The 13968-nt window shown below is 34.4% G+C and overlaps 1 long non-coding RNA gene across 1 annotated transcript in view; it reads right to left on the bottom strand.

Annotated features, from left to right (window-relative positions):
* LOC111721089 overlaps positions 1-7506 on the bottom strand; it is a 28107-nt gene extending 20601 nt beyond the window's left edge. Inside the window, exon 1 of the long non-coding RNA XR_004229490.1 lies at positions 7247-7506. This is a non-coding gene — a long non-coding RNA (uncharacterized LOC111721089). The remainder of the gene's footprint in view (positions 1-7246) is intronic.
* Between the last annotated feature and the right edge of the window lie 6462 nt (positions 7507-13968).

Below are 13968 nucleotides of genomic sequence, written 5' to 3'. Positions count from 1 at the left end.
GTGATTCTTGGCAGAAAAAAAGGTTCCCCTGATCTAGACCATGTGATGGGTGACGTCAAATCCTTGCAGTTCACAATAAATCTCTAAATGTAAAGAGATGGTCATAAGCAGGATTATCAGGGCTACAGGAAAGATAATGTTTCCTGCAGAGTCACCAATTCTCATCATGAATCAGAAAGAGTAGTTTTGTATCCTCATCTAGTGTTCTGTGACCCGATAATTAGGGTCTATCCCACCCTGGAATTCTCCCTGACCGGAGAAATTAAAAATCTTTGCTCTATGAGAGGCCTCTGAGGCTCTGTCTTCTTTATACTTGGTGGGAAGGGAAAGATACCTCCATCTACTCCGTATTTCCAGAAAGTGAGCTACAACCCACCCATTCCCCAAATGCCACCTTTTTGGCTCTTTAAACCCTCATAGTAAGGAGTTGTTTTTTTCTCCCCCACTTAATAGTATTTTTTTTCCAAAATACATATAAAAATGATTTTCAACATTCATTTTGTAAAATTTTGAGTTCCAAATTTGTCTCCCTCTCTTCCTTTCTTACCCCCTCCCCAATCATATTTTCTCATTAGTCATTTGTGAAAGAAGAACCTAAACAAAAGGGAAAAACTATGACAAAGAAAAAACAATTAAAAAGTGAAAATAGTATGCTTCAATCTACACTCAGACTCCATAGTTCTTTCTCTGCATGTGGATGACATTTTCCATTGCAAATCTTTGGAATTGTTTTTGATCACTGTGTTGCTAGGAAGAACTAAGTCTATCATAGTTGATCACTGAACAGTGTTGTTGTTACTGTGTACAATGTTCCCCTGGTTCTGCTCACTTCATGTAAGTCTTTCTAGGCTTTTCTGAAATCATTCTGCCCATCATATAATAGTATTCCATTCCATTCATAAACCATAATTTGTTCAGCCATTTCCCAATTGATGGGCATTCCTTAATTTCCATTTCTTTCTCACTACAGAAAGAATTCAATAAATATTTTTGTGGGTCCTTTTCCCTTTTGGGATTCAGGCTTAGTCATGTTTTTTCTGGAGCAGAGGTTATGCACAGTTTGATAGTCCTTTGGACATAGTTCCAAATTGCTCTCCAGAAGGGTTGGATAATTTCACCATTCCACCAACAATTCATTAGTGTTCCAGTTTTTCCAATCTTCCCTAATGCTTATCATTTCCCTTTTCTCTCATTTTAGCTAATCTGATAGACGTGAGGTGGTACTTCAGAGTTGTTTCAATTTGCATTTCTCCAATCAATTTTTACTTAGAGAATTTTTTCATATGATTGTAAGTAGCTTTAATTTCTTCATCTGAAAACTGCCTATTTATATATATCCTTTGACCATTTATCAATTAGAGAATGACATATTCTTACAAATTTGATTCAGTGCCCCCTGGCCCTGACCACCACTGATGACGTCTGTGTTTTTACTCCCTGCCCAATCCACTAGTGTCAACTATCATTCTTTCCTTGCTGGAGAAGACAACTGTCACTATGGAGTTTAAGTTTTGTCTTTGTACGCTTGAGCATTATTACTGCTATAACTGAATCCCATTTCTGAATCTTTACGGAAGACTCTACCCTTTATGCAGAGTATTCTCTCCAACATAGGAAATTCTTCTGATCACCAGTTGGCCCCCAATGAGGGACCCAGGAGCACCTGATATCTCAGACTTACAAGGCTGCCACCAAGACTAGAAATGTTTAGCTTAAAAGACAGAAAGCAAAACAGAATGATTTAAAACCAGACTTCTCTAGGTCAGTACTTGTTCTATCATGTATCATGTCAGAGCAAAGGCCATTTTAGCCAGGATGAGAGGACTGAGACCTGAGCTCTGCAGGAGCTCCTAGCATGAAGCAAGTGTGTGTTGTGTGTTAGTGTGTGTGTGTATGTGTGTGTGTGTGTGAGTGTGTGTGAGAATATGTGAATGAGTTGTGTCAGAGACAGAGACAGAGAAAGACAAAGACACACACAGAGATACAGACAGACAGACAGAGACAGAAAAAAGAGAGACAGAGACAGAGAGAAAATTGCAGTTCATGGTTCAGGAGTGAGAGTAGAAATATTTAAACTGATGAAACAGCTATCCATGTCCTCAGTAAATTAACTAGCTGGCAACTGGCACATTTGTCTGTATCCCCTATTCCAGAAAGTTCTCTGGGAGAATTAATCATTGTTTTTTCAAATGTTTCCTTGAATGGCTAGTATCAGAAAATCAAAGAATTGCAGCAAGGTCTGTGAAGTACAATTCTTTTGGTCTTTCAAATGTTAAATTAAAAAAACAAAACACACACACATACACACACAAAAACCCTCAAAAATGTTTCAGCAGAGTTGTTAGACAATCCTAAAATCCCAAGAATCTGCTGTTGTTTATATTCTATCACAGTTGAAATTCCTCAAATTACTTCTCAATGACTGGCTTTGACCATATACAAACTGAGGACAGCTTGGTTAGATGCATTGCCATTTCCAAAGACATTCAAAACAAAACAACTCTTTTTTCCTTAAGTTACATGAATAACTTCCTTTAATTCCTTTCAATGGACCTCCCTTAAGGCAATTAATGTCATTCTTCTTATTTATTATTTATTTAGTCCTTATTTATTGAGAGAAAAATTTCTATTACTTCAAATTTGATTCCTCCCAGCTGCTTTAAAGGTAAACTGAGTTTTGAGGAAATCCTTAGTTAGATCTTGGAGGAAGTTTGAAATACCAGGGTTAAATGCTGTACTCAGGGATTAAATGTTAATCTTGTCTTCAATAATTGCATCCTTAGCAAGTTTACTCCAGACCCCAATCTGTAAAATGGGGACAATAATACCTACTTCATAAGAATATTATGCAGAGAAAATGAGATAATAAAGGTAAGACATTATTAACCAATGAAAACAGGTTTGCCAGGTGTGGCCTGAGTTCCCAGGATACCTGTATGCTGTTCAATAAGTTAACAAACATTAAATGCTTGTTATGTGTTAAATACCATATTAAGCACTGAGCTTCCAAAGCTAATAAATCCAAAAACTGAGAATCACACCAATCCTCTCAGCCTCTTGCTAAAATAGCACAGTTAAATTCTCTATGTCTCATTCCTCATTCTTTATCAAGTGATTTTTTAAAATACCCTAATTTCATTCATCCTAGATATATAAGTATTATATACTTTTATGCATGACAAGGTGGTCTACTATTGGTGCCTGACAGCTTTTTGTCAAAAACTATAGTCTGATATCATTAACCAAATTAACAAAAAACATATGATCATCTCAATAGATGCAGAAAAAACATTTGATAAAATCCAACACCCATTCCTATTAAAAACACTAGAGAGTATAGGAATAAATGGACTTTCCTTAAAATAGTCAGTAGCATCTATTTAAAACATCAGTAAGCATCATATGTAACGGGGATAAACTGGAACCATTCCCAATAAGATCAGGGGTGCAACAAGGTTGCCCACTATCACCGTTACTATTTAATATTGTATTAGAAATGCTAGCTTTGGCAATAAGAGCTGAGAAAGAAATTAAAGGAATTAGAGTTGGTAATGAAGAAACCAAATTATCACTCTTTGCAGATGAATCAACTAAAAAACTATTACAAACAATCCACAACTTTAGCAAAGTTGCAGGATACAAAATAAATCCACATAAATCATCAGCATTCTTATAAATCACTAACAAAATTGAGCAGCAAGAGATACAAAGAAAAATTACATTTAAAATAACTGTTGATAATGTAAAATATTTGGGAATCTATCTGCCAAAGGAAAATCAGGAACTATATGAGCAAAACTACAAAACATTTTCCACACAAATAAAATCAGATCTAAACAATTGGAAAAATATCAAGTGCTCTTGGTCAAGTGAATATAATAAAGATGACAATATTACCTAACCTAATCTATGTATTTAGTGCTATACCAATCAAATTCCCAAGAAACTATTTTCCTGACCTAGAAAAAATAACAACAAAATTCATTTGGAAAACAAAAGGTCAAGAATCTCAAGGGAATTAATGAAAAAAAAAATCAAATGAAGGTGACCTAGCTGTACCAGATCTAAAACTATATTATAAAGCAGTTGTCATCAAAACCATTTGATATTGGCTAAGAAAAAGAGTAGTTGATCAGTGGAATAGATTAGGTTCACAGGACAAAATAGTCAATAACTATAGCAATCTAGTGTTTGACAAATCCAAAGATCCCAGCTTTTGGAATAAAAATTCACTATTTGACAAAAACTGCTGGGAAAATTGGAAACTAGTATGGCAGAAACTAGGCATTGACCCACACTTAACACTGTATACCAAGATAAGGTCAAAATGGGTTCATGATCTAGACATAAAGAATGATATTATAAATAAATTAGAAGAACATAGGATAGTTTACCTCTCAGACCTATGGAAGAGGAAGGAATTTGTGACCAAAGAAGAACTAGTGATCCTTACTGATCACCAAATAGATAATTTTGATTATATTAAGTTTTTGTACAAACAAAACTAATGCAGACAAGATTAGAAGGGGAAGCAATAAATTGGGAAGACACTTTTATATTTAAAGGTTCTTATAAAGGCCTCATTTCCAAAATATATAGATTATTGATTCAAATTTATAAGAAATCAAGCCATTCTCCAATTGATAAATGGTTATGAACAGACAATTTTCAGGTGAAGAAATTGAAACTATCTCTAGACATATGAAAAGGTGCTCCAAATCACTATTGATCAGAAAAATGCAAATTAAGACAATTCTGAGATGCCACTACACACCTGTCAGATTGGCTAAGATGACAGGAAAAGATAATGATGAATGTTGCAGGGGATGTGGGAAAACTGGGACATTGATAACATTGATGCTGGAATTGTGAATGCATCCAACTATTCTGGAGAGCAATATGGTTATCAAACTGTGCATACCCTTTGATCCAGCAGTGTTTCTACTGGGCTTATATCCCAAAGAGATCCTGAAGAAGGGAAAGAGACCCACATGTGCAAAAATGTTTGTGGCAGCCCTTTTTGTAGTGGCCAGAAACTGAAATTGAGTGTATGCCCATCAAGTGAAGAATAGCTAAGTAAATTATGATATATGAATATTATGGAATATTATTGTTCTGTTAGAAATGACCAACAGGATGATTTCAGAGAAGTCTGGAGAGACTTACATGAACTGATACAAAGTAAAATGAGCAGAACCAGGAGATCATTATATGTGGCAACAACAAGACTATATAATGATCAATTCTGATGCACGTGGCGATTTTCAGCAATGAGATGATTCAAACCAGTTCCAATTGTGCAGTAATGAAGAGAGCCATCTACACCCAGAGAGAGAACTATGGGAAATGAGTGTGGACCGCAATATACCATTTCCACTCTTTCAGTTATTGTTTGCTTGCATTTTTGTTTTCCTTCTCAGGTTTTTTTCTTTCTTTCTAGATTTGATTTTTTTCTTGCTCAGCAAGATAACTGTACAGATATGTATACATCTATTGGATTTAAAACATATTTTAACATATTTAACATGTATGGACTACCTGCCATCTAGGGAAGGGGGTGGGGGAAAGGAGGAGAAAATTTGGAACAGAAGGCTGTGCAAGGGTCAGTGTTGAAAAATTACCCATGCATATGTTTTGTAAATAAAAAGCTATAATAGTATTTAAAAAACAAAAAAACTATAGTCAGTTCTGCTATTATAATAATATAAAATGTATGAAGCTAAAAATCACTTGTGATATGCAAAATCATGCAATCAAAACCACAGGACTTTTAGGGAAAATGGAGTTAGGGGCAAAACACTCAAAAACTTAATTACATAATAGAAAAAAAAGATTGGAACCTAATAAAAATAGTAGAATAGTTTTATACATCAAGTAGTTAAGAAAGACATAAATACAACAGTAAATAGTGGAAGTATCTGTAGTCTTGGGCTGCTGCTTAGTGTGTGTCCTGTTTTTCCCATAAGGTCCTGGACTTGCAGGGAAGATGGACAACATCAGTGGACCATATCTATGGGTGGGAGCTTCTTCCAAAGGGGAAGGTGAGGAAACCCTTTTAAGCTTACAGTTCCTACTACACCAGATATACAATAAATATGGCCTTTTACATTGAAAAAAAAAAAAAACAGTTTCCTTTTGGAAGCGTCAGAAGGGTTTCAGTTATGAAATATTGTATAGAATTGTAATTTTCCCTGTTCTCCATTTCTCACAGACAAAACCACACATAAGCAAACACGGAATTGGTGCTTTGCATAAACCCTGTTGACACAAATTTGCATTTTCAAAATTCTTTAAAAAACCTTAAAGTACTAAATAAACATTGCCAATGATTAGCATGAGGTGTTTAATAAATGTTGAGTTGAATCAAATTATTTAAACATTAGCATTACTAAGCGGCAGTATGATGAGATACAGTGACCAATAATTAGCTCTGGAAAATATATGTATTTTTAAATAATAGTTTTTCAATTTCAAAATATATGTAAAGATAGTTTTCAATATTCATCCTCCTGGTAAATCTTTTAATCTTTTTGAGTCTTCCATAACTGGGGATAATTCCAGTTATACTTATCCCACAGGGTTGTTGTCAGGATCAAAGATGATAGATGAAGCACTATACAATAAAAAATATTATTATCTTTATTCTTCCTTGCATGAACGGGAGACAGTTCTAGTATGGGATATATAAGATTTCCTTAATTGTTTCTGGAATAAATGAGGAGATAAGGATGGCAATCTCACCACTGGCCCAGAAGTGAGGGTTTACATCAGAATGAGTTGGAGATTTATTTTCTTATATGTAGTTTAAAAATTGATGCCTTTTGATGTTTAAAACCATAGTCATTTCCTTATATACTTCAGTCCCCACTGAATCTTCCTTTGTAACAATAACAACAACAAAACTGTTAAATGAAACTAGTTAAAAAAACAGCTATGTAAATCTGACAGAGTATATTTTCTGAAATGCCCCACTTTTCTGAGAAAGTCATGTATTTCATTCTCTGTTCTCCAAAACCAAGATTGCTAATTAAGATTAATCTGAGTTCAGCTACTTTTCAGTGTTGTTTTTAATTATATTATTTTGAAAATTGTCAATATTATTCTCTTTTTTCTGCTTTCTTTTCTCGCTATCATTTTGTATAAATCTTCCCAGATTTCTCTGAATTCTTGTTTCTTCTTAAGTGGATCTGTGATTTCATAGATTCAGAAGTTCTCTTTAACAATACAAATTGTAACTAACCCATACCTGATCTCTTGTGTGCCTCTTGTCCAGTTCTGCCCATAAGTTTCCTGCTGAGAATCTTCCTCACTTTATCTTGACATTGAAACGTTTATCAATGGACTATTCTGGCAGTGCATTGTCTCATTATTCCATGTGACCAGCCCTTCTTCTTTTCCTTTTATACATTTTTTTTAAAGTTTCCCTTCTTTATTCTACACAGACTATACACACAAGAGGGCGACAGCTACTTCTTTATGATTTTTTATTATTGTTCAGTCATATTTAGTAGTACTTATATAAGTATGCATCCAGTCCAATCCAACCAATTCTACATTTTTTAAACTCCTATTTGTCTATGAAATTCCTCATTGTATATATGTTACAGACATCTCTTATCTCTTCATTTCTCTTTGGATGATACTCATTTTTAGTTCTTCAGAGACTATTATATCCCACATCTTCCAATATAGGAAGAGCAGTAGAATGTTGGTATTAAGAAAATAAGTTTATTTTATGAGAGTGATTTGAAGTTTTCTAAAGAAATCCACCAACTCCTTTTCAATTCTGGATTAAGCTATTGTCTAACTGTATAGTTATACTAATGGACAAGTTCTATAGATTGTCCATCAAAATATGGACAATAAATATTTTTCATCCATTTGAATTTTTCTGTGTGGATAGTCAGTCCCAACTTCTTTAAGTGATTATAAGTCTCTTCTAGGGGATCTGCAATGTTTGGGAGCTAGATGCAATCATACAATATCAATGGCATATATGATAGAAAGAGCACTAACTCTAGAGGTAGAACTAAGTTCAAAGTCTGCTTTTGTAATTTACTACCTATATAATATCTGGCCACAGGCTGAACCTATTTTCTGAGGACCAAGCTAACTAACTATAAAAAGGCACATAACCAATATGCTGGCTACCTAATTTAAATTATCGCAAGCCATAAACATCCAGAAAGCTAGGTCACACAGTAAATTCAGTGCCAGGTTTAGGGTCAAATCTGACCTTAAACACTTAATGCTGGGTAAATCATTTAACCCAATTTGTCTTAGTTTACTTATCTGTAAAATGACCTGGAGAAGGAAATGACAAACAACTCCAGTATTTCTATGAAGAATACCCCAATGGGGCCCACAAAAAGTTAGACTTGACAAACAAGTGAACAACAATAACCCATGAAACAATGAAAAATTCAAAGTGCTCATCAGTCCTGTGCTGCTTCAAATTTCGCAGTGAAAATAGTAGCATGGCAGAAAAGGACCAGTGGATGTTAAGAATTACATTTTATTTAGATCATCAGTGAACTTAATTTGTCCATTAGTGCTCAAAATGTGACATACTTGTTCAATGGCCAGCATTATTATTATATAATTATTCATTATATTCATATATATATAATATATGAATTATATAAATTTTTGACATTCTTGCTATAAGCAAACCAAAAAAAAAAAATTGTCCCCAAATGGAAGGATGGCTCACAATCACTCCTTGAAGAACTACTTAAAAACTTGGCAAAGTAGTTTTATTATATACTCAAAGGCAACAAGAAATATTTCATGGGATATTTATAATTGCAAAATTTTTCAACATCAGAAATGGATTATTTCTTTCTTATAAAAACAGATAAAGATGAAGGTTAGAAGCTGTGGATGATGTTTTGGGGCAAAGTCATTTTGAAGTTTTATTTCAGGAGGTAAGTAGTAGAAAACTCTTGGTCTGGAGGACACTGGGAGGTTTGGGGGAGCTTACTTCCCTGTTAGTAGCTTTGATATTTAAAAGTCTTTCACAATCTGCTCCAGCTTATCTTTCCAGTTTTATTATAAATTACTCTTCTTTAGATGGGGCATCTAGGTAGTACAGTGGATAGAACACTGGACCTGGAGTCAGGAAGATCTGAGTTCAAATTCAGCCTCAAATACTGTGTGACTGTGGGCACGTCACTTAACCCCTATTTACCTCAGTTCCTCTTGGGGTAAAATGAGGACACAGTGGAGAAGAAAATGGCAAGTGTCTTTGCCCAGGAAACGCCATGGAACAAAATTCAGTGTCAGGAATCAGGTAGAGTTGGAAATGACTGAACAACAGCAACTCCTTCACATACTCCACTTACTCTCTAAACAAACAGGTAGCTTTTGTTGTCCCTCACATAGAATATTCCATCCCTTATTTCTGTATCTTTTCACAAGTTGCCTCTCATGCCTGAAATGAATTCACTCTTCCTCTTTATCACTTAGAACCTGTCTCTTCCTTAAAGGCTTAGCTCAAATGCTACTCCTATACAAGTCCCTCCCTGATCCCTTCTTTACTTTTCTTGTTTTGTCCCCACCATTATCTTGTTTTTACTTTGTGAATTCAAGTTTACACTTTGTATCTGATGTATACACATATACATACATATTTCCCTCCAGAAGAATATGAAATCTCTGAGAGTACTTAGAGCAGTGCTTGACAAATTGCAGGCATTTAATGAGTGTTTTATTGATTGATTTTATCACATATTGTATTGATTATATGATTATATTAATCTACATTAATCATATCAATATCATATATCACAATGATTTTTTAATCTACTCAACCCTAATAACAGGCCATATTCCCTGACTTATAAGTCAGGCTCTGACACTAACTAACTTTATGTCCTTGGCTGGTATAGGCTTTTTTTCCTTTCTATATAAAATGAGAACATGCCCTTTTCAGGATTTTATGCTGTTAAAACATTTATCTCTTAATAATTTCCTCTTCACAACTGATTATTGTGTCTTTTGCCTTTCATTATCTCATCTGTATACCACAATGCTATTTTGCTGAGGTAACAAGGTAACATCCTTCTAATTTGGTATTTATTGAGAACTCTTCTCTACACAATTTTGGAACCATCCCTCAAGGGAAACTCTAGAACTATCATTTAAGAATAGGATACAGATCAGTCCAGAAATAAGAATCAAAACAGTATGACTATTTGTGATGTCACTTTCAATTTCTGCAATATTTTCAGTATCTGTAGTATTCTGAAACTATTTAGAGATTCTTTATAAATGCTTTTTGAGTGATTCCATTTACTAGGTAGAAAATCTTGGGCAAACTACTTAACTGCTCTGAGACTCAGTTTCTTATGAGATATCACTTTCTAATAGAGAGATTGCTAGTTGGATAAAGTCAAAAGAAATCTAAGTTCAAATCCAACTTTAGATACTTAATGTGTATCACCATTTTGTTTACCCCTTAATTTTCATCTCTTTCTCTCACAAAAATCTTAAATCTCTTAATCTTATCCCCTTGCATCAGGCTCTGATAGGTGGGCTTCCATCTTATTTTCTTGGGAACTAGGCTTCCACACTACTTCCTAGTCAATTCCACATCATGCTGCTTTGTGCATATGAAGCCTCTCTTTTCCAACTCTCTTTTAACATTTTTCCTCACAAGGAACTGAAAACAATTACTAATATAATTTTAAAATAGCTCACAAATTCCTGGAAAGCTTACAAATTTGTAAAACAAACAAAAAAAAAAATACTTGGCAACTTGGTAGAGAAATTAGTTTTACCAGAGTCTCCATGTACATACCATGATCCAGGACAATATTCTTATTATTTGAACATTTAAGAACTTCAAAATGGTCAAACAACAACAGTAACACCAACAATACCAACACCACCAATAAACTTTGACTATAAAAAGCTACAATGATGACAGGAAAGACCAAGGCATAAGAAGGAGCCATCAATGTGAAAACAATTGCAAGCAAAACCTCAAAGAAAAATGCTAAAATGTAAGCCCAACAAGAATTCCAGGAAGAGGAAAAGAAATAAGTGAGTAGTAGAGAAAAAGTTGGGAAAGGAAATATAACTAATGCAAGAAAAAAAAAAAAGAAAAGAAAATTAGCAGATTAATTAATGGTGATGGACTCAATCATAATGGTAAGTAATTCCCCATTAAAATTTTTGTTCTTTGAGGAGAGGGACTGTCTTATTTGTTTCCATTTCTATCACTCAGAACTTACTACAGTGCCTGGATAATAGCTTAATAAATTGTTGTTTGTTGTTGTTCAGTGATTTTCAGTTGTGTCTAACTCTTCATGATCCTGTTTGGGTTTTCTTGGGGAAAATATCGGAGTGGTTTGCCATTTTCTAACTCATTTGACAGGTGAGGATATTGACATAAACAAGGTTAAGTGACTTGCTCAGGATCACATCTGGTAATGTCTGAGGCTCAGATTTGATCTCAGGTCTTCCTAACTCCAGGCTTAGCACTCTCTTGTGCACTCTCTTAGCACACTCTTTACACTCTTTGTGTATGTATGTGTATATCTTTCTTTGTATTTATCTATCTATTCCTTCTGTTTCCCTTTCTTTCTTTGTATCATCTATTTATTAGACAAATCATTTCACCTCTTGGACTAAACCTGTTTCATTAGTAAAGTGACATATTGGACTAAGCTAGGCCAGTCCAATGATTCAGATTCTGGGGTTAAGAGGAAGTAAGGTGAAAAATGGACTGTTGTAGAATCTTCAGGAAGATAAAAATGTGTGTCCCATTAGCAGAGCCATGAATTGGGCCAATCGTTTTAGAAAGGAATTTGGAACTATGCCCCCAAAGTTTCTAATGTGTGTATATCTTTTGATCAATATGTACCACTACTAGACTTGTCTCCATGAGATCAATGAAAGAGAGAAAAGACACATCTGTATAAAAATATTTATAACAACTTCTTTTGTGATGGCAAAGAATTGGAAACTAAGTGGGTAGCCATCATTTGAGGAATGGCTAAACAAATGGTTGTATTTGAGTGTAACAGAACACTAAAGTGCTATAATAAATGCTGAAAGGAGCAATCTCAGAGAGATTTGGGAAGACCTATATGAACTAATGCAGAGGAAAGTGAGCAGAACAAAGAGAACAGTTTATACAATAACAATACTTTAAAGACAAATAACTTTGAAAGGCCTAAAAACTTTAATCAATATAATGAAAAACCAAGGGTCTAGAGGATCTATGATAAAGCATGTTACTCCCTCTCCTCTGCCCCAAGAGAGGTGATAGATTCAGGTTACAAATTGAAACCTATATTTTTTTGGACACAGACAATGCAAGATTTTATTTTTGCATAACTATGCATGTTTTCTACCAGAGTTTTATTTTTATTTTCTTTTTTTGCTACCAATGGGAGTAGATGGGAAGGAGAAAAAACAGATTTTTATTTATTGGAAAAAATTAATTTAAAAAAAGATGTAAGGAGAGGGCTGAGACAAAATGACAGAGTATAAGGAGCAAACTAGTAGAATCCTCCCAACATTCCTCTCTAAACAACTTTAAAATAACTCCTCAATTCAAATTTTGAAGTAGTCGAGATCAACAAAAGGTCAGAGTGAGAAAGTTTTCCAGCTTAAGACAATTTAGGAGGTTGGCAGAAAAGGTTTATTACACTAGAGCAGGTGTTGGCTCAGAGTACACTTAGCATCAGTGATAGGCTCTGAAGGCTGCATTGAAAGCAGCAGCAGCACAGCCTTGGGAGTTTACAGGCCAGACAATGAAGGAGTTGGATAACTTGTCAGATAGAAATTATTGGGGATCTTTTGCTGGTACTGGGTGAAGCTGATGTTGATTGGCAACTCTATTTTCCATAAGCAATTCTGAGTTACAGTTCCATGGAGGAAAGGAGTGATGTGGTCAGACACAAGCAATCAAGGGTCCTGGCTATAGTTCTGGCGGAGAGGAGCATTAGTATTTGCAGCACAGGGGAGCATGAGCCCATGCTGAGTAAGGATCAGAAGAAATCACAACTCTCCCCTGATTATACTACTTAAGCACCAAAACTTTGCAGACCTCCAGAACTAACTCTGAAACCAATAGTACAAAAAAGCCTAAAACTTGGGGCAATACTTCCCTATCCCAGGTGAGTAGAGTTCAATTTTAACATAAAAGTTCAAAGTCAAGAAATAGTCTGTGAAAATGAGTAATCAAAAACAATAAAAGAACTTGACCATATAAAGCTAATCCAGTGTCAGGGAATACTAAGACATAAATTCAAATAAAGACAACTATATAAAAATAGCTACAAACATAACCATAAAGAAAAATGTGAACTCAATCTAAGCCCAAAAAGAATTCCTAGAAGAATTTTAAAAAGAAATGAGTGGTAGAGGGGAAATTGGGAAAAGAAATGAGAATGATGCAAGAAAATTAATAGCTTGGTAAAAAAGGTACAAATAATACTGAAGAAAATAATTTTAAAAACATAATTGACTTAATGGAAGAGGCACAAAAATTCATTGAAGAAAAGGACTTAAAAAGCAGCGTAGGTAAATGGAAAAAGAGGTACAAAAGCTTACTGAAAGAAATCATTCCTTAAAAATTAGAACTGGGCAATTGGAAGCTGACTCCATGAGATCCCAAGAAGAAATGAAATAAAATCAAAAGAATAAAAAATTCAAAGAAAATGTGAAATATCTCATCAGAAAAACAAATGACCTGGAAAATAGGGGGAGGAGAAAAAAATTTAAGAATTATTCAACTCCTTGAAAGCCATAGGGGAAAAAAAAAAAGCTTACACATCATATTCAAGGAATTATAAAAGAAAACTGCACCAATATCTTAGTTCCAGAGGGAAAAATAATAATAGAAAGACTTCATTAATCACCTTCTGAGAGAGCTCCTCAAATGAAAACTTGCAGGAATGTTATAACCAAATTTCAGAACTCTCAAGTCAAGGAGAAAATATTGCAAGCAGCCAG

The sequence above is a fragment of the Sarcophilus harrisii genome, chromosome 5 (assembly GCF_902635505.1).
Source record: "Sarcophilus harrisii chromosome 5, mSarHar1.11, whole genome shotgun sequence".
NCBI lineage: Eukaryota > Metazoa > Chordata > Mammalia > Dasyuromorphia > Dasyuridae > Sarcophilus > Sarcophilus harrisii.
The sequence above is the reverse complement of the archived record's forward strand: the minus strand, read 5'-3'. Positions and strand labels throughout refer to the sequence as shown.